This window comes from Mobula birostris, chromosome X (genome assembly GCF_030028105.1).
Source record: "Mobula birostris isolate sMobBir1 chromosome X, sMobBir1.hap1, whole genome shotgun sequence".
In the NCBI taxonomy this organism is placed as follows: Eukaryota; Metazoa; Chordata; class Chondrichthyes; order Myliobatiformes; family Myliobatidae; genus Mobula; species Mobula birostris.
Window position 1 is genome coordinate 34,822,575 of NC_092402.1, and position 27,856 is coordinate 34,850,430.

General features: G+C 40.6%; 1 protein-coding gene across 2 annotated transcripts in view; it reads left to right on the plus strand.

The window, feature by feature from the left end:
* The window catches only part of hdac5 (histone deacetylase 5), a 338,912-nt gene that overhangs the window by 23,017 nt on the left and 288,039 nt on the right, over positions 1 to 27,856 (plus strand). Inside the window, exon 2 of one of the 2 annotated variants that reach the window (XM_072249379.1) lies at positions 2,740 to 2,873. The exons of the other annotated variant lie outside the window; for it this stretch is intronic. The gene's annotated coding sequence lies outside the window, so the exon portion shown is untranslated. The remainder of the gene's footprint in view (positions 1 to 2,739; positions 2,874 to 27,856) is intronic. 2 annotated transcript variants of the gene reach the window in all.

Below are 27,856 nucleotides of genomic sequence, written 5' to 3' on the forward strand. Positions count from 1 at the left end.
GCTCACGCCTCCGATTCCATCCACAACGTCCTTCCGAGACTCCGGCCACCCTCCGAACCCCCGAGGTCCAGTATCCGCTGCCCTGAAACCGCTGTCCATTCCCCACATGTCCGTCCCCTCTGCTCGCCTCCCGAAAAAGCCCGCGCTCCTCAACTCAGCACACATATACAAGATAACAGAACATGACTTCCATTGGCTAACAAATGAATACAGTTTTGCATTATCACATTGTATAACCCAAACATTGCTGTTACAGAGAACCCCTTGCTCAGCTGTTAACAGTACGAGAAGCCATTTTAATATAACACCTCAGAGAAGTCACTTTGGTAATAAGCGATTAACAGTTAACAGCCCGTCTAGTATTACTGAGAGCCCTACACTCTGAATGTGGTCCAGTCCACCGATTCAAAACAGTCTAGTTCTTCTGCCTCCCTCAGTCATATCTTTGTGCTTCTCATCACTGGTGTTGTGTCTTTCAGTTCAAATGGTAAACATGTAACATAGAAATTTGCCTATCTATTTGGGAAGACTTGGCTGTTGGCTTCCAGTTAAAGTTTGTATTCTTGGCTTCTGGCACTTGGGCCTTGAGTAAAATTGGTGTGCAGACAGCAGTCTTGTGGGTGCATGCTCCATAGAGTACAGACTTTGAATTAGGGACTTCTGAAAATTTGAGTTACGGTAAGTAGGATCGGTTGGCGCGTGGCCAAGTGGTTAAGGTGTCGGTCTAGTGATTTAAAGGTTGTGAGTTCGAGCCTTAGCTGAAGCAGTCTGTGTGTCCTCGAGCAAGGCACTTAACCACACATTGCACTGTGACAACACCGGTGCCAAGCTGTATGGGTCCTAATGCCCTTCCCTTGGACAATGTTGGTGGCATGGAGAAGGGAGACTTGCAGTATGGGCAACTGCTGGTCTTCCATACAACCTTGCCCAGGCCTGCACCCTAGAAACCTTCCAAGGCGCAAATCCATAGTCTCGTGAGACTAACGGATGCCTAAAAAGTAGGATTGGTAGGAGCAGCTCAATATACTCCATCCCTCGGTTACAATGCCTAACTTGTATTAATGTTCCCATAATATTGTTATAATATTAAATTATATTGAATTCAAAAGTCCAAAGCACATACATATGAATGTAATGACACAACTAGTTTCCTCTCTCTCCACTTATAGTAATTGTTTCCTCTTTAGCAGTCTTGTGTGCTTTTGATTTTATTCATTGCAATACTTTGGAGATATGGTTACCACATAGAGTGATTTCTGTGTATTTTCTGACTTACAAAATTGGCTTTTGGGTGTCATTAAAAACGGAATCTTTTTGTAACTAGAGAGGGCTTGTGCTAGCATTGGTTTGAAAATATGATCCCACAGTTCAAGAGGTACATTAGTTCAAGACGATTGATTGATGAGTATTTTGTTTCGGATTCACATATCACATGTGTGGAAATGTACAGTGAAATGTATTGTTTGCAATAACAACCAACACAACCAAATGGTGTGCTGAAGGCAGCCCGCAAGTATCACCACACATTCTGGTACCAACACGACATGCTCACATTGCTCGGCAGAGCGAGTATTCAACAAAACAAAACACAACACAACAAGCAACAAAACAACACCAGCAACACAAGGTCCGTCCTTCCCTTGTACCTGCCCACCCATGCACGTAAGTAGTCCTCCAAGCCCAAAACAAGTTTTCTTTGGCCTCCAGCAGACTTGTGGATTCACAGACATTTGGCTTCAAGTTTGCCAGCCGACTTAGGCCCAAGCTTCTGCAGACTTCAGATTGACCTTTGGACGTCATCCTCAGTGTCGACCCCAGGACATTCCAATGATGATGAATGAGGACCCAGGACACTAGGCCTCAAACTTTGGTCTTGCTGACTTGCATGCCTCTGGGGTCACCAGCCCCCTCACCTCCTGCCCACCTGGAATTAAGATCCTGGAATGCACTAATGACTCACTGACCCGGGGGGGTGGGAGAGGAGGAACCACCAGCCCTCAACCTCGCTGGTCTGCCAGTCTGATATCTAACCATGGATCTCCCATGTCTGCGTCACTGACCTTCAAATGCGGAGCTGAGGCCTATAATTTCCCCACAGTCCTGGCCCAGACCCTAATTCTCCTCTCCATCTCTAAAACCATCCCTACGAACCTAAAAGAACAACTTTAAAAAATTAGAGCTATAGCAGGTGGCTCTACTGAGTGGAATGAGTGCATTTTGTAATTTTTGGGAAATTGACTGTTTCTCCAGTGACATATAATCATGCCCAGGGAATGTCTGCAGCTGCACAGCTTAAATTCCAGATGTTAGAAGTGGAATAGTTGAGTCACTGTGGCACATTCTCAAGGCTGAAACTTTGAGGGAAAATAGCTATAATGCACCTGAAGAATGTATGGTCATAAGAATTGGTGATCACCAGACTGATTGAGGAAGCTGATGTGTGTTTGTTTCTCTCATTTGCACATTTTGTTATTGAAATGCTAGCATGGTTCCATCAGTAGCTCAGTTATGAAGGGATGAGGGTTGAAGAGTGAGAAGAATAGTGATAGAAAATTTTATAGTTAAGGGAACAGATAAGTATTTTGGGAGCTGTTGCCTAGTATTTGGACCAGAAAGTTCTGATGGAGAATCCTTAATCTGAATCATTGAACATTTCTCATCCCGCAGATGATGCCTAATCTGTTGATTGCTTCCAGCATTTTTGATGTTAAATTTGTTATGTTGCCTCCTTGGTGCCAGGATCAAGGATGCCCCTGAATGGCTGCAATGTGTCCTGAAGGGATAGGGTGGAGAGCCAGAAGTTGTGATCCACATTGGTCCTACAAGCAGATTTTCGAGAGCTTGGAAAGAGGTTAAGCAGCATCACCCTGAAGGTAATTATCTGAGGATTACTCTCAATGCCATGTGTTGACAATGAGTTATGTGGTGGAAAGAAACTACAGAATGGAGCGCAATTCACACACGTTATTCTTCAACTGGACTGTAAGCAATATTATTACAGGAGTGTTTGCTGGTATTTTTAGAAGAGAATTTAAACTGGCTTAGTAGAGAATGCGACATAGGAGTTGCAAAAGAGAGAGGAAAAAGTTAGAAGTGAAAAACATACTAAAATGTATAGCATAAAGACAGGCAGTAAATTAAGTTAGAGTAAGGAGAATTATTCATGTTTTCAACTTCAGTCATATGTATCTAAATGCCCACTGCATCTGAAACAAGATTGAAGAATTGACAGCCTAAATAGTAAAAGTCTGATGCAATTACCTTTGGAGAAATGTGGCTGTAGGGTGAATCAAAGGTGAAAATGAAATATTACAGAAAATTAACGTTTTGGTGATAAGTAAGGCATGTGGCATGCTTGTCTTCATTGGTAGGGGTGTTGAGTATAGGAGGAAGGAAGTCATGCTGCAGCTACAGAAAACTTTAGTCAGACTACACTTAGGGTATTATGTACAGTTCTCATGTCCCATTGTAGGAAGGATGTAGAAACTCAAAAAGGGCACAGAAGAGGTTTACCAGGATGCTGCTGGATCAGAAGGTATGTACTATAAAGTAAGGTTGGACAGAATTGGATTATTCTCCCTTCGGAGTTGGAGGCTAAGGGTAGACCTGCTAGAGGTTTTTAAAATTCAGATGTATAGATGAAACAGTTATAATCTTTTCCACATAATAGAAATGACAAATACCAAAGGGCATGCTTTTTAATTTGGGCGGGGGGGGGGTGTGACTGATCTAAAAATGACGAGGGATAAATTTTTTTATGCAGAGTGTGGTAAGTGCTTGAAATGGTTACAAGGGTAGTCGTGGAACCAGGCAGTTTGAGGCTTTTGGATAGACATATGACTATGAAGTGAATGGAGGGATATGGATGACACACAGGAGGAGGTTATTTAGTATAAATTGGCATCATGATTGGCACAAAGTCATGGGCCGAAAAGCCTATCCAGTGCTGTATGTTCTATATTTAGGATCGATGGTTAAAATGGAAAAGGAGGTAGGATAGTACAGTTTAAAAAAAAAACAATTATGTTAGTACAATAGTTTGAAAGAATTATTGCTTGACAGATGGGAGTATAAAATCAGAATCTCTTTGGGTGGAGATGAGCAGCAAAAAGGAACAGAATACATAGGGAGTTGTTTCTATGCCTCAACAGTAATAATGACATGAGACGTTAGAGGTGCGTGTAAGAGATAATACAGCAACATTCTTTACATAAAGATTAGGCATAATGTATATTACTAATAATGCATATGAAATAGATTTCTCAATCACTGTTGAAGAAAGGATAATCTGCTGATCAAGAAACAGCAGAGAAATTCATTGAATTTGTGAAGATTGTTGCTGATGAAAATCTAGCACCAGAACAAATCTACAATGCAGATTATTTTTATACCTTACATAAAACTTCTTTTCAAATAAGTAAAATGCAAATAGTGTACTGTAACGTTTTAATCAAAACATGGCATTGAAGATGGAGACTGAAAGCCTGTTGTTCAACAGCTGATTCAGGTATTCTCCTGATGCTGCTGTACTGCTTTTGTTAGCTTACACATATTATATTTTCATTATATTAATGGTATGTAATAATTTTTATTTTTAAGTACCTATCTGTGATGAGCAAGTGTAAGGCAAAGACTGCTTATCAGTAGCACATAAATTCAGAGCCAAAAATAATGATGGTCCCAAGCTAACTCATTATATATTCCAAACTCCGAAACACTTCAGGGCTGAAGCACTTCCGATGAGGGGTACTCAACCTGTAATAGGTTATTATTTATTCCAAATCTGTGTTGTTGATTCCTAGACTTATGCAACCATGTGTCACCTTTATCAGTCAGATTAAAGAATCAATATGCAACGTCTGAACCAGAAGGTTAGCATATTTACTTCTATCTAAAATTTTGCGCAAAAGCAATTTATAGATAAAGAAATGTGCTATTAAGGACAATTAAAATAGGAGTGAATGAAAAAGTATACTCTTCAACAGTTCAGAAATCACAATGGTTTAGAATATGGTTTGCCAGATAGTATTTGTCATACTCTTGTCTCACTTGCTGGGATCCCAGTTCCATGTTACCTGTCCACTAAAATTTACTTATTGGTAAAGTGCTATAGCCTTTAAATTTGTGCATGAAGTGTATATCGCTGTAAAGTTATTGATTTTATTAAGTGTGCATGGATTCTAAAATTGGTGCTAATTCAATCCATAATTTTATTCGAAGATGCACAGCATGAAAATTATATAAGTCATCACTGTAGACAACAGCTGCAATAGGAACTTTCTCAGTGCCTCAGTACTAAAATCCTTTAATATATGTATCGTTATGTCATTATCCCTTTATGTCTATCTTGACTTTCAAATGAAATGAATAATTAAATTATTGTAATGTACGATATTACTGTAGTATGTTACACAGAAATTTCATTTGTATTATCAAATGATCAAATTTATTCTTTATAAAATGTGGTATTGTTAGGAACTGGTGTTTGAAAAGTTCTATATTTTACAGTATTGCTGGTTGTTCCATCATGAGCAAAAATCTGTTATCTTTACAATCTTCATGTCTTAACACCAAGTTGAATTTTGTGCTAATAACCCCAGACAAGCTTGAAGCTGTTCTTTGAATCTTTTAAATGTAATAAGGGAGTTCTTGTCATCACCTTTGTTCTTTTTTGAGATGATTCACGTCCATCAGTATAGTATATTTAACAGTACATCTGAAAATACTCTGAAGTTGGATGTTCCTTTATGGCAGTTCCCCATGGAGTCTGACTATCTAATTGCAGTAGCAAGTATTTCATAATGAAATTTAATGTAACTTAAAATAAAGCAACACACATCAAAGTTGCTGGTGAACGCAGCAGGCCAAGCAGCATCTGTAGGAAGAGGTGCAGTCGATGTTTCAGGCCGAGACCCTTTGTCAGGACTAACTGAAGGAAGAGTGAGTAAGGGATTTGAAAGTTGGAGGGGGAGGGGGAGATCCAAAATGATAGGAGAAGACAGGAGGAGGAGGGATAGAGCCAAGAGCTGGACAGGTGATAGGCAAAAGGGGATACGAGAGGATCATGGGACAGGAGGTCCGGGAAGAAAGACAAGGTGGGGGGGGGGGGGACCCAGAGGATGGGCAAGAGGTATATTCAGAGGGAGAAAAAGGAGAGTGAGAGAAAGAATGTGTGCATAAAAGTAAGTAACAGATGGGGTACGAGGGGGAGGTGGGGCCTTAGCGGAAGTTAGAGAAGTCGATGTTCATGCCATCAGGTTGGAGGCTACCCAGACGGAATATAAGGTGTTGTTCCTCCAACCTGAGTGTGGCTTCATCTTTACAGTAGAAGAGGCCATGGATAGACATGTCAGAATGGGAATGGGATGTGGAATTAAAATGTGTGGCCACCGGGAGATCATGCTTTCTCAGACGGACAGAGCGTAGATGTTCAGTAAAGCGGTCTCCCAGTCGACGTCGGGTCTTGCCAATATATAGAAGGCCACATCGGGAGCACCGGACGCAGTATATCACCCCAGTCGACTCACAGGTGAAGTGTTGCCTCACCTGGAAGGACTGTTTGGGGCCCTGAATGGTGGTAAGGGAGGAAGTGTAAGGGCATGTGTAGCACTTGTTCCGCTTACACGGATAAGTGCCAGGAGGGAGATCAGTGGGGAGAGATGGGGGGGACGAATGGACAAGGGAGTTGTGTAGGGAGCGATCCCTGCGGAATGCAGAGAGAGCGGGGGAGGGAAAGATGTGCTTAGTGCTGGGATCCCGTTGGAGGTGGCGGAAGTTACGGAGAATAATATGTTGGACCTGGAGGCTGGTAGGGTGGTAGGTGAGGACCAGGGGAACCCTATTCCTAGTGGGGTGGCGGGAGGATGGAGTGAGAGCAGATGTACGTGAAATGGGGGAGATGCGTTTAAGTGCAGAGTTGATAGTGGAGGAAGGGAAGCCCCTTTCTTTAAAAAAGGAAGACATCTCCCTCGTCCTAGAATGAAAAGCCTCATCCTGAGAGCAGATGCGGCGGAGACGGAGGAATTGCGAGAAGGGGATGGCGTTTTTGCAAGAGACAGGGTGCGAAGAGGAATAGTCCAGATAGCTGTGAGAGTCAGTAGGCTTATAGTAGACATCAGTGGATAAGCTGTCTCCAGAGACAGAGACAGAAACATCTAGAAAGGGGAGGGAGGTGTCGGAAATGGACCAGGTAAACTTGAGGGCAGGGTGAAAGTTGAAGGCAAAGTTAATAAAGTCAACGAGTTCTGCATGCGTGCAGGAAGCAGCGCCAATGCAGTCGTCGAGGTAGCGAAGGAAAAGTGGGGGACAGATACCAGAATAGGCACAGAACATAGATTGTTCCACAAACCCAACAAAAAGGCAGGCATAGCTAGGACCCATACGGGTGCCCATAGCTGTACCTTTAGTTTGGAGGAAGTGGGAGGAGCCAAAGGAGAAATTATTAAGAGTGAGGACTAATTCCGCTAGACGGAGCAGAGTGGTGGTAGAGGGGAACTGATTAGGTCTGGAATCCAAAAAGAAGCGTAGAGCTTTGAGACCTTCCTGATGGGGGATGGAGGTATATAAGGACTGGACATCCATGGTGAAAATAAAGTGGTGGGGGCCAGGGAACTTAAAATCATCAAAAAGGTTAAGAGCGTGAGAAGTGTCACGAACATAGGTCGGAAGGGATTGAACAAGGGGTGATAAAACAGTGTCGAGGTATGCAGAAATGAGTTTGGTGGGGCAGGAGCAAGCTGAAACAATGGGTCTACCTGGACAGGCAGGTTTGTGCTACACATGCCCTTACACTTCCTCCCTTACCACCATTCAGGGCCCCAAACAGTCCTTCCAGGTGAGGCAACACTTCACCTGTGAGTCGACTGGGGTGATATACTGCGTCCGGTGCTCCCGATGTGGCCTTTTATATATTGGCGAGACCCGACGCAGACTGGGAGACCGCTTTACTGAACATCTACGCTCTGTCCGCCAGAGAAAGCATGATCTCCCAGTGGCCACACATTTTAATTCCACATCCCATTCCCATTCTGACATGTCTATCCACCTCTACTGTAAAGATGAAGCCACACTCAGGTTGGAGGAACAACACCTTATATTCCGTCTGGGTAGCCTCCAACCTGATGGCATGAACATCGACTTCTCTAACTTCTGCTAAGGCCCCACCTCCCCCTCGTACCCCATCTGTTACTTATTTTTATGCACACATTCTTTCTCTCACTCTCCTTTTTCTCCCTCTGTCCCTCTGAATATACCTCTTGCCCATCCTCTGGGTCCCTCCCCCTCGTCTTTCTTCCCAGACCTCCTGTCCCATGATCCTCTCATGTCCCCTTTGCCAATCACCTGTCCAGCTCTTGGCTCCATCCCTCCTCCTCCTGTCTTCTCCTATCATTTTGGATCTCCCCCTCCCCCTCCCCCTCCAACTTTCAAATCCCTTACTCACTCTTCCTGCAGTTAGTCCTGACAAAGGGTCTCGGCCTGAAACGTCAACTGCACCTCTTCCTACAGATGCTGCTTGGCCTGCTGCGTTCACCAGCAACTTTGATGTGTGTTGCTTGAATTTCCAGCATCTGCAGAATTCCTGTTGTTTGCGTTTAAATTAACTTAAAATAAAACCTGTATTTCCTAACCTATTCCCACAAAATGTATTGTTTAATGCATTTATCAGGTGTAAACTCTGCTTTAGATGGCAAAAAATATTTTTTTAAGATTTATTCATGTTTTAATTACATGCATGGATGTCCTTTTTGACTGTGTCAAATATACAGAGGTCATTCCTATTTTTGTGGTGTGTTTTACATTTTGTTATAGTTGGAGAATCAGGCAGCTATTGAGCTAGCACCTGAAATTTGTAAACAGGTACTTACTACGTGAGAATCCTGAGCCTGAGAAATGTGTATTTACATTGAAGCTGATAATTTACTATCTGGCTTGTTTGGAAATCCTGATCGTTTGGCATCTAACTCATCAATTGCTGATGTTCACCTTCCTTTATAAACTCACAAGGGCTCTGTCTCACATGCTCTCAAACTCACCAGGTTTGCTAAAAAAAAATATATTATACTACCATAATTGTTATGTAACATTTTTTAGAAGTTATAGAAGTGTGTTGGAATATTGTTTGTCATAATGTTTAGTGGTCTGGAAAAGCTACTAGGCTGACACCACCAAAGGCATGACTGTACTGAAACATCAAGTTTTACTGTCACTGCAACTATACGGTAACTACGCAAGGTAAAAACAGTATCGACTATACCAGTGATGCCTCCCTTCCTAACGCTCTAAACAGCTTTTGTACATGCTTTAAGGCATGCAACACATCAGCCCCCTTCCAGGTGAGTAGCCACTGTCTGTAGCAACAGCATATGTGAGAAAGATTCTGCAGAGACTCAACCCCTCCTTCCTCACCCTCCTCTTCCCCCCCCCCCCCACCCCCCAACCAACACCCAAGGCTGCTGGGCAAGACAACCTCGCAGCTCACTGATGTCTCCATGGATGTCTTCAACACTTCGCTTATCCAGGCTACTGTCCCCACATTCTTCAAATCAGCCACCATAATCTCTATACTAAAGAACTCCACACCTTCAGAAATAAATGACTACTGCACAGTGGCACTGATGCAAATCATCATGAAGCATTTTGAATGGCTGGTAGTGGCACACCTCAAAACTCCAGTCCTGCCACACTGGACACTCATCAATATGCTTACCAACAGAACAGCTCTGTTCCACCCTTCCAATTGTCCTCAGCAAGGGGGTGGTGGTGGGGGGGGGGGGGCAGTGCTGTGTGCTGATCCCATTGCTGTACACCCTGCTCACACACAATGCATGACCAAACAACTGAGTAATTTACATTATGGAGTTCACCAATGACACAACAGTGGTGGGGCTCATCACCAACAATAATATGGCCTACAGTGAGGAGGTGAAAAAGCTCAAGGCCTGATGCCAGGCAGATAAGCTCTTCCTCAATGTCAACAAGACAAAGGGGATGGTTATCGACTTCAGGCTCACACCCCTCTTTACATCAGTAGCACAGCAATAGAAACTGCGAGCAGTTTAATTCTCCTGGGAGTTCACATCTCGCACAGCCTCTCATGTTCGCAGAACACATCCTATACAATCAAGAAAACTCACCAATGCCTATACTTTCTGAGGAGCCTGAAATGAGCTTGACTCTGCACATTAATGCTCACGACCACCTACAAATGCACAGTAGAGAGCACCCTAACATACTGTTTCACCGCATGTTATGGAAATTGCACTGCAGCAGACTGGAAGGCTTTACAGAGGCTAGTCAAAACTGCCTAATGCATCACTAGCACCAGCCTACCTGCCAACAAGGACCTATATACAGAAAGGTGCCAGAACTAGGCCAGCGATATCATGAAGGATCCCACCTACCCAGCTCATGGACTGTTTACCCGACTCCCATCAGGACTCAAAAACAGTTACTTTCTTCAAGCAGTGAGGCTAATCAACACCTCCACCCACTAACCCACCCTGCCACACACCCCCACCACCACTACTTCATCATTTCCTGTCAGTCACCTTACGTGAAGACGCTCCTGTACCTAGCATCACTTTGCATACATACATACAATCAATCTATCTTGTATACTGATATTGTTGACTGTCAACAGAACTAGGTTAGGAAATTCACTACGCAACTTGTAATTAATCGAAGCTCGCACTTTATTGTCTCTGTACAAACAGCAGCATAACTATGTTGACCCCGGGCCAACAGTTTAGAACATGAATTCTACTATTTCCTCTGTACCAATACTCAGACCACTTGTCCAATTTATAACACTAAAATAGGGGTTCTCCATTGGCCGGATGATCGATTCTTTCTTCGCCCAGCCCCTGGCATGGGGGTTCTTCCTTACAATGGTGGGTACCTTGAGAGAGTTAAAGCTGATAGCATGCTCGAAGTGTCCACTTTTATACTCGTTGCTTACCAATTCAAATGTTACATTCCAGTGTCATTGGCTGTAGGTTATCTGATTGACCTTTAACATCTTTTTATTGGCTCTGCGCCAGGCCAGCATCCATTTATTTGCTCTCTTCCCAGCAAGTGACAATTGGTAATTTATGGTTCTTTGTTCTCTTCCGTAACCAGCTCGAATCACTCCAGGCAGGCACCAGCCCCAGCTTTCACAAACCTGCATGTTATGTTATATTGAAGAACACCTCACACATAACTTATTATTTGGAAATGACCTCCAGTCCAGCAGATTACCTGAAACATCACTGTGTCTACTTTAAAACACAGAAAGCAAAGCAATTCCATCTCACAGAATGGAAGATGTAAAACAGTGCCACAAAATGGTAGCCTCCATCTCCAAGTATGTGGCAGGAACAAAGACAATTGATCTGTCTGCTTCCACTGTCCTTGGCCCATTTGAGTTCAATGTTTTCTTCCATATTTTAAATCCATCATGGCCAGCAATATTTATTTTGTTTTGTTTTTATTATTGTTTTTCTCCTTTTTTTTTTGTGTGGTGCATTGGATCCGGAGTAACAATTATTTTGTTCTCCTTTACACTGATGTACTGTACTGGAAATTACATTGACCAACCTTGAATAGTCTTCTGGAGTCTTTGAACTCGGGTTGAAAGGTAGAAGCCAAGAAGTCTAGCAGAATCTTCGTCTGTGCACTAGGCCAGGTGCAGGGATTGACACACAGAATTCTTCTTTAACTACTTCCTTCCACTTACTGATGATCAGCTCCCTGAATTCTTCCCAGCTGGAGTCACAAATGTGATTTTCGTCATGCAAAAAAATGCAGGGAGTACCCCATAAACAGCCTCTTTTTTTTGAACTCTCAGAAACATTTGACTCCTTCATTTAAGGGTGACTGGAACACTTTTTAATCTATCAATCTTTCTAGCTATAGTGTCACATTTTGGCTCTAACAAGCTTCTTGATAAAATTGAGCTAATCTACAGGCCAGATTGGATAATGTCTAACCTCTGTCTGTCAGAAGCAAGGTTGTCCTGATTTGGTCATCAATCTCCATGTGATGCTTACGTATGTTAATGTCCGGAGGTCAAGTTCAAAAGTCAGTATCGACTTGTTCCTTGAAACATCTTGAAAATAAAATTCCTCTGACAAAGAAGGTCCACAGTAGGACCCTTGAAAATATATACTGTTTCTTATTCTCTGGAGACACCTGTCAGTGAAGGCTGACATTGAAAATGAAATTTGCCCCTGAAGTTCACTTTTGACCAAAAGAAGAAAAGATATTTGAGGCCTGAAACTAGTGCAAAACTCAAGGCTGTGCCCTCCTTTTATACATTTGAGTTGTTAGCAATTTATCAGTCGCATCAAAGCACTGGAAGTCTACAATCAATGCCATCTCTGCAAAAATCCTCTAAGTGATGGGATTAGCAAGTCAACCTTGGTGCTCATTGCCAGACCAATGACCCCAGCATCACTGCCTTAATTCAATTTGCTTTGTTCCAAGCTTGGTCATGGCAACAGACTATCATTAGGACAGAGGAAATAACTGAAGGGTATACTCAAACCTTCCTTGAACAAGTGCAACATTTTTACACTGACTCATGAATATCCTGCGAGTCAGGAGTCACTCAATATTGACCAGCGCTATTCAGTATGAAAAGTGTAGCTTTTTGTCAGGAGTACACAAACATCCAGCATAATGGTGGAAAATGCGTATTCCCTACGCAACCTATTGACTACTTCCTCCCCACCGGTCTGCTGTCTCCACCTTGTCTTCATCAGCTTCCCATGAACCTACAAAATCAAGTAGAAGCAGTCATTTCAGTCTTGAGGTACTGCCCAAGAAAAAGCTATGTTTAGATAAAAATGTCTGAAAATGGAGTCCACTTTTTTTAAAAAAAACTTTTAAAGTTTATTTTTAAAATCCTACAAAAGAAGATCTCGGAATAAGAAATGCCCACAGTACTCAGTGTTGTTTGTTTTGTGTCACTTCAAGAACCATAAGCTCTGAAATTCCACTCTCCTGTCACTTTCAGTCCACCTCCATGCATCAGTCCTCCACTTTCTAAAGTGTAACCCACTCCCCACCAACTCTACTCTCTTTCTCTCCCATGCCACCCCCCCCACCTTGCTCAGAAGCCTCTTAAAATGTCCTGCTTCCAATTCTTGGTCACTTGCCTTAATGTGTCCTTTGCTTCTTTGTATTGATACACCTCTTAGGTTCTTGGCTTGTTGACTATATTTTCTGCGTTGGTTGCAAGCAAATGGTATAAGGGTTGTGACCTCATTTACATTAAAATTAAAGTCTTAATAAAACTGCTTTCCTGCTTTTGCTGTTCAAAGGTAGAATATTTTTATTAAAATCTTAGTAGGAAATGACATGGTTTCTTTAAGAACTAATCAATATCTCTTTTAAAAATCTTCTAATGATTCCAAAACTTGAGCAGACCATTGTACCTGTATCTGAATGGTATTAGATACTGTTACCTGGAAGTAGTTTATTTTTCCTGTTGCACTTGGAATGTAACTAACTAAGAGGGATCATCTTATCAGGCAGATCAGAGTTTAGGTTTAATCTTATAAACCAAAATAGCCCCAATTTTTGTTTTGGACCATTTTATAAGGAAGACTAACTGATGAGGCAAATAGACTTGTTCATTCTTTTGTTGTCATTCTTTGGTAATATTAGCTGATTGGCAAAGTTTCTATAATTGATACCTGCTTCTATAATTTCCTGACGAAGGGTCTCGGCCTGAAACGCCGACTGCACCTCTTCCTGCAGGTGCTGCTTGGCCTGCTGCGTTCACCAGCAACTTTGATGTGTGTTGCTTGAATTTCCAGCATCTGCAGAATTCCTGTTGTTTGTGTCTATAATTTCCATCTACTTTAATAAATTTATGGGACACAACAAAGAACAAAAAGTTTGATCTGCCTGCGTGGTACCGTCCATATTTTCCAAAACATGCTGATTTAAAAAAAAAAGTATCTTTCCAACATTTGATTATTCAGAATCAGGTTTAATATCACTGGCATCTGTCGTGAAATTTGTTGTCTTTGCGGCAGCAGTAGAGTGCTGTACATAATAGAGAAAAAATGAATTACAGTAAATGTATTAAAATAGTAATGAAAAAAGTAGTAAGGTAGTATTCATGGGTTCAGTGTCCATTCAGAAATTGGATGACAGAGGGAAAGAAGCTGTTCCCGAGTCAGATTATGTATTTGGATATTTTGGGTAATACTTATCAAGAACCAGACTGAATACTTTGAACATCTATCCCAGCTTGCCACATTTAGCACAAATTACAAATGCACATTTTGTGTGCTATATTATCCTATGACATTTTTATTAAGCCATAACTCGAATTTCTTCAGAACAAGGTTCTGTAGAAATTGACTTATCAGAATCAGGTTTACTATCAACACTCACAACACGCTGGAGGAACTCAGCAGGTCGGGCAGCATCCGTGGAAAAGATCGGTCGACGTTTTGGGCCGGAACCCTTCGTCAGGACTGTTGGGGGAAGGGCCCTATAAAGTAGGTGGGGGGAGGCTGGTAGGTTCCAGGTGAAAAACCGGTAAGGGGAAAGATAAAGGGGTGGGGGAAGGGAAGCAGGGAGGTGATAGGCAGGAAAGGTGAAGAAGGAATAGGGAAAAACACAATGGGTAGTAGGAGGCGGGACTATGAGGGAGGTGATAGGCAGCTGGGGGAGGGGGCAGAGTGACATAGGGATAGGGGAAGGGAGGGGGAGGAAATTACCAGAAGTTGGAGAATTCTATGTTCATACCAACAGATAGGTTTACTATCATGAGCATGTGTTGTGAAATTTGCTAACTTGGCAGCAGCAGCAATACAATACATAATAAACGGAAAAAACAAAAAACAATTATAATATGAATGGATATATATATATATATATATATTTATTTATATTTACATTAGGTAGTGCAAAAAAAAAAGTAGTGTTCATGTGTTCAATGCCCATTCAGAAATCGGATGACAGAGGGGAAGGTATTCCTGAATTGTTGAGTGTGTGCCTTCAGGCTTCTGTACCTCCTTCCGGATGGTAACAATGAGAAGGCATGTCCTTGGTGATTGGGGGTTCTTAATAATGGATGCTGCCTTTTCAATGGTTCAGTAATTCCATCTAATATCAGAGAATGTATACAGTATACAACCTGAAATTCTTGCTCTCTGCAGACATCCACGAAAACAAAAATATTTGAACCCCAAAGCTCCCTCTTCCTCTTCCTCCCCTCCCCATGTACAAGCAGCAGCAAACCATCAACCCTCCCGCTCCCACTCCTCCACTTATTTCAGCAGGAAGCATCAGCATCCACCATCCACCAAGCAAGCAATAGCAAAGCCCCCAAAGAGAGACCATAATCTGCAGTCCAACATAAACTAATTGTTCACCTGACAATTCAACATGCCACAGGCTTGCTCTTTCTCCTTAACGAGGGACAGAGAGGTGTCACCACAGTGAGAGGGGAGACCAGCAAAACAAAGCAACTCGATTCCAATGTTACAGTCTGCCGCGTTGCTATTATTCCGAGTTCTCTGACTTGAGGAGAGAGCGGCAAAGGGGGAACAAACAGAGGCCTCCGACAGCTGATCCCCTGTTTGCGGGGTTCCATTTCTTCTGTGATGCCTCAATTGGCAATACCAGCATGTAATTGGTTTGTCTGCAGGGCTGCAAAACCTTACCCCGAAGGTGTGCGTCGTCAAGGCCGCATCCTGGGATATCAAAAATTGGCTAGTCAGTAAGCTCACGGAGCGGGAACCACTGCCGTAAAGGACTGTTGTTTCAGTGCAGCTGTACATCACAGACTCTGATAGAACCCCATCCACCTTGAAATGGGGAAAAAAAGGGACATTAAAGGGAAGAAACTAAGCTGATTCACAGATGAGCTTGAAGAAGCCACCATCTGGTGACATCTTAACTCCACCCACATCTTTTTGAGGCACTGCTCCTTGAAGATGTCCTGGTTATTGTGAAGGCGAATGCCCATGATGGAGCTGACTAATTTTACAGCTCTCTGCAGCTTACTTAGATCTACTGCCGTAACACCCACTTCCCCCAATACCATATGGTGATGCAGCCAGTTAGAATGCTCCCCATGGTACATCTGTAGAAATTTGCAGTTTGTTTTGGTGACATACCAAATCCCTTCAGGTTCCTCTTGAAGTCTTGCCACCTTTGTAGCTGCATCGATATGGTGGGTCGAGGTTAGGTCCTCGGAGATATTGACACCCAGGAATTCTCATTGGCTTCAAAGGTTACAGTAGGATTTATCTTTTAATACTTCAGGTAATTCTATTTGAGGCTATTGTGGGATGAACTTTTTAAAAAAAAAAAAGCAGCTGAGTTACAGACAAGGTCACTCAGTTGAAGACCTCGGGACACAGGTTGAGTGATTGGGCTCATTGCAGATTTACACTATTCGATCTCAACTATGTTCCTGCATTACTGCAGTTTAAAACAAGGTCTTGCATATTTGGTACTTTGACACTCAGGGCAATAATGTTTTAAATTAACTTTTTTGTATTGCTTTATTTGATTGGAAGCATTTGCGTAACTAGTAACACTTTGGTTCACTTCAGCATTTTGCTACTCTCTGAGACAATTGACATTTACATTGAGTTTAAACGTTTGTACTTTTTGAATTTTGTGTCTAATTATTTGAAATAATGGGGCCAATTGCAAATTAGGTTGTTTTCTACTAGATCTTTTAAGTTTCAAAACAAAAATCTCTTACCGCCATATTTAAGAGCTTTATTGTCATTGTTCAGGACAGCAAAATTGTAGTACTGCTTCATTCCGGCAATTCAATTACTTAAAAACACAATAAGTAAATTTAAAATAACATCTGAGTTATTTAGAGTGACATCTAAGTTGCAACTGAATTAAAAACAAACAATGGAGTGCATTTAACTTGAATAAAATTATCCACTATTCAAATTGATTCCAAAATTAATAGTTGCCCAAAAGCAATTAAAGTCAACTTTATGGAATCATATAGCACAGAAATGAGCCCTTCTGCCCACTGAGTTTGTGCCAGCAATTAAATACCCATTTACACTAATCTAATTTTTTTCTCTTCATATTCCTGATAACGTTACCCTGATTGTACAGTACACACTACAGGCAACATACAGTGGCCAATTAACCTATTAACTGCATGTCTTTGGGATGTGGTAAGGAATCTAGGGAGTAGTAGAGAAAATGGGCAAATACACACAGAAAAGTTCAAAGTAAACTTATTATCAAAGTACATGTATGTTACCATATACCATGCTGAGATTAGCTTTCTTGCAGTAGAACAAAGAAATACAATAGAATTAGTGATAAACTACACACAGCGACAAGCAACCAATGTGCAAAAGAAGGTGAACTGTGCAAACACACTGAAAAAACAACAATACTGAGATCATGAGTTCTAGAATCATCAAAAGTAAGTACCTAGGCTGTGGAATCAGTGACAGATGTGTGTAAGGTTATCAGCGCTGATTTAGGGGTCTTGTGGTTGATGGGTAATAATTGTTCCCGAACATGGCAGTGTGTGACCAAAGGCTCTTGTACCTCCTTCCTGATGGTCCCACTGAGAAAGGAGCATGGCCTGAATGGTGATGTCCTTGATGGATGCTATTTTCTTGTGCCAGCATTCCTTGTTGATATGATCCACGGTGGAGAGAATGGACTGGGCTGTATCCACCACTATTTGAAAGCTTTTCCGTTCTTGGACATTGGTGTTTCCATACCAGGCCTATGATACAACCAGTCAGGATTCTCTCCACTGTCCATCTATAGAAATTGTCAACATTTTAGATGACATGCTGAAGTTGCACAAACCTCTAAGAAAGTAGAGGCGCTGCTGTATCTTCTTTGTAAAGACACTTAAGTGTTGGTCCCAGGACAGATCCTCAGAACTGATAATGGCACTTAAGGTTACTGACCTTTCATCTCTAATCCCATAATGAAGGCTGTTTTATAGACCTCAAGTTTCTTCCTCTGATAGTCAATAATCAGCTGTTTGGTTTTGCAATGTTGATTGAGAGGTTGTTATGGAACCATTCAACTTGATTTTCAATCTCCCTCCTATGTATTTGATTCAGCTAACAATAGTGATGTCATCAGCAAACTTAAATGTGGTATTGATGCTTTATTTAGCCTCACAGTCATAGTGGCAGAATAGTATTCCCTTGTCCTACTGTATACTGAGTTTTCTAAACACTTATTCTCAATGTGAACCCACAGTCAAATTTGGATTTGGAGATGAGAAAATTCACGCTGTACACTTCATACCAGTAACATCTGTATGTGCTAAGGCTTAGCACTAATAGATAGATGTGAGCAAGTTAATAGTAGGAACAGCTGATGTCCCACTGCTCAGTGCTTTTCCTGCAAGCCCATCTCTACCTGCCAGGAACAGTATTTTTGCTTGAAACCAATATCAACTATATTACCTTATATTAACTATATAATACCTTGGGATTTGTACCATTCCAGAATGTTGCTCTTGATCTATGACCATAATATATGCATGCTTCTGGAATACACAGTGTAACATTTATTCCGCCATGAGGGAACTGTCTTCTGGAAACGTATCATTTAATAGTTTAAATTTGTTGAAACTTCAAAACAGAACTGAAGCTTTTAAATTGATCATGGATTATTTTAAAATTTATGAATCATTGATTAGTTCTGATTAGGATCAACTTTTATAAATTGTTTAATTCTTGGAATTAAAAAAAATCCATTACCTAAAATGTTATTTATTATGAACCTCAAGTGTTCTGTTCCCTTTTGCTTTACTTTCTATGCGTTAAGTAATATACATTCTATTTGCCACATTGTAAGTATTGTTCACTATATCAATATTTCACATTTTAAAGTGTGATATAAACAAAAGCATCTATTTGTAATATTGAGAAAAACAGTTGAGGCACAGTGACCCATATATTACATTGAGAATAGTTGTGGTCATGGAAAAAATTAGTTGCAACCTACTGTATGGTGCAGTTAAACATGCCAGTGTTTCCTCATTGCTGTTGAACTGTGCATTGGAATCCAAATAAAGACATGTTCATTAGTTACTGCTAAATATGGTTAAAAAAATTAGGGCTGAAACATTTGTGTAACTGAATTCTTTTTAATAGTTTGATCAATCACAATTACTGTCAAACAGATTTGCAGGCTCTTTTTTAAATTTTAAGAGCACACAGCACCATTTCTTTCGAATGGATTATTTTCAATAAATGAATAAAACTCTATTTCTAGTTTATGCTTCCTGTATTGGACTCTACCATATTGTCACTTGTGCAGAGGTACCATACTGGATCAGATGTCCAATTGAAGCTATTCTCTATTCAATGCGCTGATGGCATCGTGATGAATAGGTTGTGATTTTTCTTCATAACTGACCACAAGTCATGGAGCAATCTTTGTTTTGGATTTTTGAATCATTATCTCTGTTCTTTTATTTTCAGCCAAGGTGGACATAGCTATTATTAATTTTAATTAGATTATATCACGTCTAAGTAGAGAAACAATGTAGTGGATTCTAGTTAATTGGGCCATTGGTTCTTTGGGACAGCTCTTAAAGAACAAAAACAAATTGAGAACATTGCCGGGCTTCCCTTTGTTTATTTGGGACACTATGCTGCTTAATTGGGGCAGAAGATGGTCAGTCACGTGCATTTTGTGTGGCTGTTAAATGCTACATCGTGCTTCGAGCAAACAGATATGTCAGTTGTATATATTTGTGATAATTTATGCACTTGAGCTGATGGATGCTGATTCAAAAAGCAGTGATTTTTTATTTTGATTTTAAAAAATTGTTTTGAGACCCTTGCCAAGATGCAATGAAAAGATTTGACACAAGTTGAAAAAATTACCCAACTGGACCAAATTAAAAGCCATCTGCCTAACACCACTCATTGTCAGCTGGCAGAGATAACTAGAGTGCTGAAATCTACAACTTATACACTTGATACATCAACAAAATAAACTGCAAGAATATTGAGCATTACATGTGGGGCAAGAGGGAACATCCCAAAAACGAAAGCATGAAGGTAAGAATTCAGATGTTGAAGAGGCCCTCAATCAATGGTTTTTCATTGTAACTAGATGAGGCGTGTGTGTCAGTGGACCATTGTTTTAAAAAAAAAAACACAAGTCAGAGGAGCTATCTAAGAAGCTTTGTCACAAAGAGTTTAAAGCAACAGATTGTTGGTCGTCTCAGTGGAAATGTAGACACATTAATTCAAGAAAGCACATGGAATGCTAAGTGCAAAAACATGGAAATCTACAGAACTCCCTGACTCTTAAAAATTTTGGGTGGATGATATCCATCTATAATGCCAATGAAACAGGCCTTTTATTTATCGTGCCATGCTGGATGGCTGTCTTTGCTACGAACATGTAACACTATCAGGATCAAAAAATGCAATGGATCGCATAACTGTTTTGTGTTGTGCAAATATGTCAGAAACTGATTTTTAAAAAATTGTTGGTTGTTGGGAAATGCATTAGACCTTAATACTTTAAGTGACTAGGAAGGGGTAGTTTACCAATCGAATACTATACTAATAAGACTGCATGGGTGACTTCTAAAATTTTTGAGAAATGGCTGATGAGTAGGAATATGGAGCTAAATTGGGAAATTGAGCAAAATTCTTCTGTTTGTTGACAATTGTGCAGCACGTTCTAATGTAAGATGTTCGAGAAACATCCCGCTGGAATGTCTGCCTGTCAATACAACATCCTTAGTGCAGCCAGTAGATATGAGAGTCATAAAAAAACTTAAAGACATTGTCTTGTGGAAAGTTGGTGAACCACATTCTTGATGCAATTGCAGAAAATCTACTGACATCTTCTACAACAGCCAAGGAAGTGAGTGCAAGGGTTAACCATTTACAGGTAGTACAGTTTGTCAGTGATAGTTGGCCAGAAATGAGCAGCAAGAACTCTCTTGCTCACCGTGGTTTCAAGCATTCGGGCTTGGAGATGCCAAAAGCAGCTGGGAGTGAAAATGAAATGATTTCACTACTTCAAGTTAGGAACTGCGCAGCATGAGAGTATGGACAATCATGTTGAATGTTACAATGAAAATAAAGATTTGGGGGATGCAATTGTTGAAAGCAGTGTATCAAAACACCAAGGCAGGGAATATAAAGGTGAGGTATGAGGACAACGCAATTGAACCTGAGCTAGAAACGGCACAGGATACCAGGAAATTTGTTATTGGATTACAACATTACTTTATGCAGGAAGGCAATGAAGCTAGTCCATTATCTGTATTAGGTGCCTGTGCTGATTTTGTTCATATACAATCTAAACAACACACCAACATACAGTCGATGAATTACTTCATTGGTAGCTATTACAAACTAATAGTGTAATATTGGTAGCGTTTTAATTTGTTCTGTATTTCATTTAAATATGTAATTTGTTACTCGATTAGGTAACAGTTTGTTTTTTTTTTAAATACCTTTCTAACTGTTTCCATGAAACTTCGGATAATTGGGGCAGCCACTTAATTGGGCTGAAACATACTGGTCCTGATGTGCCCCAATTAACTGGAATCCACTCTACATTGTTTTTTTGAGAAGTGTGTGATATCATTATCAAATATAAAGCTGATCGTGACATCATACTGGATAGGGAACATGCACCAGTCCTCATCGAGGGATCAGCAGTGGAAAGGATGAGCTCTTTCAAGTTCCTGGGTGTCACCATCTCTGAAGATCTAACCTGGGCTCAACACATTGATGCAGTTACGAAGAAGGCATGCGAAATTTCATTAGGATTTTGGAGAGATTTGGTATGTCACCAAAAGCTTAACAAATTTCTACAGATGTATGGTGGAAAGCACTTTGACTGGTTGCATCACTGGTTATATGATAGGTCACTGCCCAGGATCGGCAAAAGCTGCAGGGGCTTGGAAGCTCAGCCAGCTCCATCATAGGCAATAGCCTCCACACCATTAAGGTCATCTTCGAAAGGCAATGCCTCATAAAGGCTATATCCATCATTAAGGACTTTTACCACCCGGGGATGGCCTCTCCTCTTTACTACCAATACATGAGCCTGAAGATGCACACTCAATGTATGTAAACAGCTTCTTCCCCTCCACCATCAGATTTCTGAACAGATAATGAACCCATGAATGCTACCTCAGTATGTTTGCTGTCTTTTTGCACTACTTAGTTATTTATATATATTGTAATTTTATATACTTATTGCACTGATCTGCTGTTGCAGAACAACAAATTTCACGACATGCCCGTATGTCAGTGATAATAAATCTGATTCTGGACTATCAATCCTCTTGTTTATTTAGTTGTTCTTTTTGAACCAGTTAAACTGAGTTTTAAGCTCAGTACATTTGTTTTTTTTTTCTGAGTACTTCATATTCATCTATCTTATTCATGGTTTTCAGAACAATTTTGAAACAAGTGCAGAAAGTTAAACTGCACAATTTTGTTTGTGTTCAAAGCTTTTTCTAAAGCTTGTAATTCCAAATCTAACCAATTTATTTTGAAGATGTGAGCACTGCTTTTCTGTTATTGCTTAATTGAAAAGTCACTTCTGTCAAGATTTTCACAGCTTTTGAGTTGCTGTACTCCTGTATTTGGCTTTTATTGTCCAGGAACCAATTAAGTTTTGAGTACATTAAGAAATTTTCTCCTTTCCCTAATTTCCTGATGCTTTTTGTTACAATGGTGAGGATGTGAAGAGATCTATGGATAGTTGTTCTCTAGAGTATCTTTTAATTTATTTTCAATCTCCTGTCGTTTGGGGCTAACCTGAATTTAGTTGCATGATACAGTGTAAGAACAGCAGTAGAAAAATTAATCTATAATCTTGGTTTATAATGCCAATATTTTTTCTGTGTGTTCTTATGTTTAAGTAGTTTGCTTCCAATATAAATAAAATAAAGAGGTTGACGTTCTTGCTAGAATCAGTACACAAAATCAATTCCTAGCTATCCATTACATGTGGAACTTCAAATCTGCCATATTAAACCAAATTGCTGGAAATACTCAGCAGGTCGGTAAGCATGTGTAGAGAAGCAAAATAATGTTTTTGTGTTAATGTAAAAAAATTTTGGGAAATTGGCATATTTTAAGCTTTTGGGGGAGAACGTATTGTTGATGGATGCGAGCAGGTGGCAAAAACTCATTTAACAGATAATTTTGTGGGAGGAATTGTAGATATAGGGCTAACAGAAGGGAAGCAAAAATTATTGCTGGAACTGAAGCACAGAATACAGTAATAGCGGGAATTCTACAATAAAAAGAATGCTGGAAATCCTAGAAGGGGAGTTGCTGTGGAGAAAGAAGACCTATGTTGATGTTGTTGTACAGAGGAACTTGAGAGTGCTAGTGCATGAATCACAAATGGTTTTCAGGTGCAACAGGTTAACAATAAGGCAAATGGTATGTTGACCTTCATTGCTAGAGGAAGTGAAGTCAAGAGCAGGGAGATTATGCTGCACCTGTACAGAGTATGGAGGAGGCTGCACCTGGAGTAGAACTTTGCACAGTTCTGGTCTCCTGAAAAAAAAATACTGACTGTAAGTGATGCAGAGGAGGTTCATCATATTGATTCAAGAGATGAAAGTGTCGGCCTTTGAGTCACGTGGGACTGTACTTGGTGCAATTGAGAAGAATGGCAGATCTTACTGAAATGTATAAAGTTGTGAAAGAGACAGGAAAGTTGTTTCTACTGGTAGTTTGGACTCGAGCTGGGGAACTTAGCATCAAACTTTGGAGGAATGGATGTAGGACGGAGATGACAAAGAAGCTGTTTTTCCCAGAGAGTAAATTGGAATTTTCCGTTCATGGAAGTAGTAGAGGCTACCTCATTAATGTACAGTGTATTTGTTTAATTGGGACACATTGAGACCAGTACATTTTGGTCCAGTTAAGCTACAACCCCAGTTAGCTGAAGTGTCATGGAAATAGTTTAAAAAGGTATAAAAAAGACAAACTTACTGTTTAACTGAGTAACAAGTTATGTATTTAAGTGAAATACAGAACAATTTAGAACACTATCAAGACTACTACCGTATTCATCATCATCATCATGTGCTGTGTTAATATGACGTGGGTGATCATGGTCTTCCATCTGTCTTTAATCTGAGAAGATCTAATAAACTCTTCAAAACTTTTGCCTGTCCTTTCTTTGATGTAACTTATGAATATCATACGCTGTCGACTATGACTTTCTTTCATCATTTTTTCCTGTCACTGCAAGATGTTTGAACTTCTCTTTCCTCAGTACACGTCCCAGAAATTCCAGCTGCTATTTCCTGATTGATGATATCAGCTCTGTTATTCTGGCTTTCCGCAACACTTCCTCATTTGTTACTCTGTCCTTCCATGATATTTTCATCATTGAAATGAAAGAGAAGATTGGTAGCTTGGGTTGGCTGCTTGTTTGGAAGGTTGTTCACTAAGCCTGAAGGTTAAGTTGCAAACATTTCAGCACCAGTTGAAGTGACATCATCAATGCACAATTGAATATTGGTTCTGCCGAGTGCTTACATTTATATTGGTCAAACTCGTTGTTCTGATTAGTTGGCTGTCACGCTGGCCGCTTGTCTCCACCGGGTCCCCGCCAACTGGATAGCTGAGTGATCTCCGTTGGCCCTTATTCATGGTGAGCATTGGTTCCTTGGGTGTCCATCGGTCACCCCTCGACCTCAATCCCACAGACGCATAGGTTCATAGATTGTGTCCAGTTCAACATGCTTATTAATAGTCTTCCGTTGAGAACCAAACTTCTAAGAATACCCTTCATTTCTTGTTTTATGCTTCTGCCAAGAATTTTGTGGTTTCCAAGATGAATTTGTGTCCTTGGTCTTGATGGACTGAGATGAGTGACAGAGGATCTTGTCCTCCTTGTTATTCATGTAGTCTTGTGAATAGTTTTCTCCCTATGTGTCCTATGTATTGCTTAGGGCAGTCTCCACATAGGATTTGGCATAATCTGGCTGAATTCACAGCCAGATTAGCCATGATGTTATTGAATGGCAGAGCTGGCTCACCAGACGAGGTGGCCTATTCCTGCTCCTATTTCTTATGCTCTTGTAAGGGAAGTATTCTTTAAATTGTCATCTAATCTGTGTTAAATACTGAATGCAGTACAGTAATTTGGAGGAACAGTAAGAGAATTGCTGGAAGGTGTATGTGGGTCACTGGATGAAGCTTCAGTTTTGATTTTGGGAAAGTGGGTAGAAAAGCTTTTGCTCTGAAAAGGTGAAGGGTGATGGTGGGCAGAAGTTGGTTTGGCCTCTATTTAGACTGTGGGTCATTCTGATGTAACAAGGTGATGCCAGTATCATCAAAGGAGGTCCTTTCCGTCTATCCTGCCCTCCAGTATTTGCTGGACAAGCTGGATTGTGTTTGCCTGCGGCTCCACTAGTGTGTGATGAGGAACTGCTGTGTGCTTGTTCTTGCAGAAATGTAGCTCCAAGACAATATCCCATTCATCATCAATCTTCAGGTCATGTCACTCAGGAGCTTGTGACTGTATGTACTGTGTTTGAACCTTGGCACTAGAGGAATGCTGTTACATGTGTATTTGTTGAATGACAAACTTGACCTCGAACTTGGTTTTTGGAACTTTGTTTCTAAACTTTACCACTGTTCTTTCTAATTGTCTGTTCACAATTATTCCTTGTATCCTAGTTCATTAGTCTTGTTATCAGTCATTTATTGGGTCCTTTTAATACTTTGAAGGCAATGTATAAAGTTGTTTGTTTATTTCTTCAGAGACACAGTACAGAACAGGCCTAATGAGCTGCACTACCCAGCAACCCATCTATTTAACCCTAGCCTAATCACAGGACAATTTACAATGACCAGTTAAGCTACTAACCAGTATGTATTTGGACTGTGTGAGGAATGCAGAGCACCCGAAGGATATCCACGCTGTCACAGGGAGAACGTACCGACTCTTTGCAGACAGCGCCGGAGTTGAATTCTGATGCCCTGAGCTGTAATTACGTCAAGCTAACTGCTGTGCTACTATGGTTGTTGTAAGTTGTTGAATCAAATGTTTTCAGATCTTTAGAAATGAGATTAGTTTGGAAATCTGACATTTGGTAATGCTAAAGCATTTCCTTCAGCTGAATGTGTGCTTCAAAAAATTGATTTATTTTATTATAACTAGTTTGTCAATATTTTATCTCTGTCCTTCATCTATTATGATCACTCATGACGTTGCAATCCCAAGTAGTATTTTTAGCCCTTAGATGTAATATTAAACAATATATTTGATTGCATTACAAGTTCAAATATCGCCTCTTCTCTGAATATTCTTTAATAACGCTCTTCATCACCATCACAGAACATATGCTAATTAATGTTGGTGTAGCCACCAGATGACAGCTAAATTTAAATTACTTGTGTTGCTGTTGCAGTGTTAATCAGTGATTTCTGTTGCAATCCACTGAAAGTGAAATATTGGCAGTGATGCTAGATCTAAAATTTCATAAACAGTAGCTAACTTGATAAAAACATATCATATAGAGTTGAAGTCAGAAGATTACATACACCCTAACCAAATACATTTAAGCTCAGTTTTTCACAATTCCTGACATTTAATCCTAGAAAACATTCCCTGTCTTAGGTCAGTTAGGATCACTACTTTATTTTAAGAATGTGAAATGTTAGAATAATAGAGAGAATGATTTATTTCAACTTTTATTTCTTTCATGACTTTCCTAGTGGGTCAGAAGTTTATATACACTTTGTTGGTATTTGGTAGTATTGCCTTTAAATTGTTTAACTTGGGTCAAACGTTTTGGGTAGCCTTCCACAAGCTTCTCACAGTCAATTGCTGGAATTTTGTTCCATTCCTCCAGACAGAACTGGTGTAACTGAGTCAGGTTTGTAGGTCTCCTTGCTCGTACACGATTTTTCACTTCTGCCCACAAATTTTCTATCGGATTGAGGTCAGGGCTTTGTGACGGCCACTCTAATACCTTGACTTTGTTGTCCTGAAAGCAATTTTGCCTCAACTTTGGAGGTATGTTTGGGGTCGTTGTTCACTTGGAAGACCCATTTGCGACCAAGCTTTAACTTCCTGGCTGATGTCTTGAGATGTTGCTTCAATATATCCATATAATTTTCCTTCCTCATGATACCATCTATTTTGTGAAGTGCACCAGTCCCTCCTGCAGCAAAGCACCCCCACAACATGATGCTGCCACCCCCATGCTTCATGGTTGGGATGGTGTTCTTCGGCTTGCAAGCCTCACCCTTTTTCCTCCAAACATAACGAATGTCATTATGGCCAAACAGTTCAATTTCTGTTTCATCAGACCAGAGGACATTTCTCCAGAAATGAAGGTCTTTGTCCCCATGTGCACTTGCAAACTGTAGTCTGGCTTTTTTATGGCGGTTTTGGAGCAGTGGCTTCTTCCTTGCTGAGCAGCCTTTCAGGTTAGTTTGATATAGGACTAGTTTTACTGTGGATATAGATACTTGTCTACCTGTTTCCTCCAGCATCTTCACAAGGTCCTTTGCTGTTGTTCTGGGATTGATTTGCACTTTCCGTGCCGAAGTACGTTCATCTCTAGGAGACAGAATGCGTCTCCTTCCTGAGCAGTGTGACGGCTGCGTACTATTGTTTGTACAGATGAAAGTGGTATCTTCAGGCGTTTGGAAATTGCTCCCAAGGATGAACCAGACTTGACATCATTTTCTGACCTCAATCCAGTAGAAAATTTGTGGGCAGAACTGAAAAAGCTTGTGCGAGCAAGGAGGCCTACAAACCTGACTCAGTTACACCAGTTCTGTCTGGAGGAATGGAACAAAATTCCAGCAACTTACTGTGAGAAGCTTGTGGAAGTCTAACCAAAACGTTTGACTCAAGTTAAACA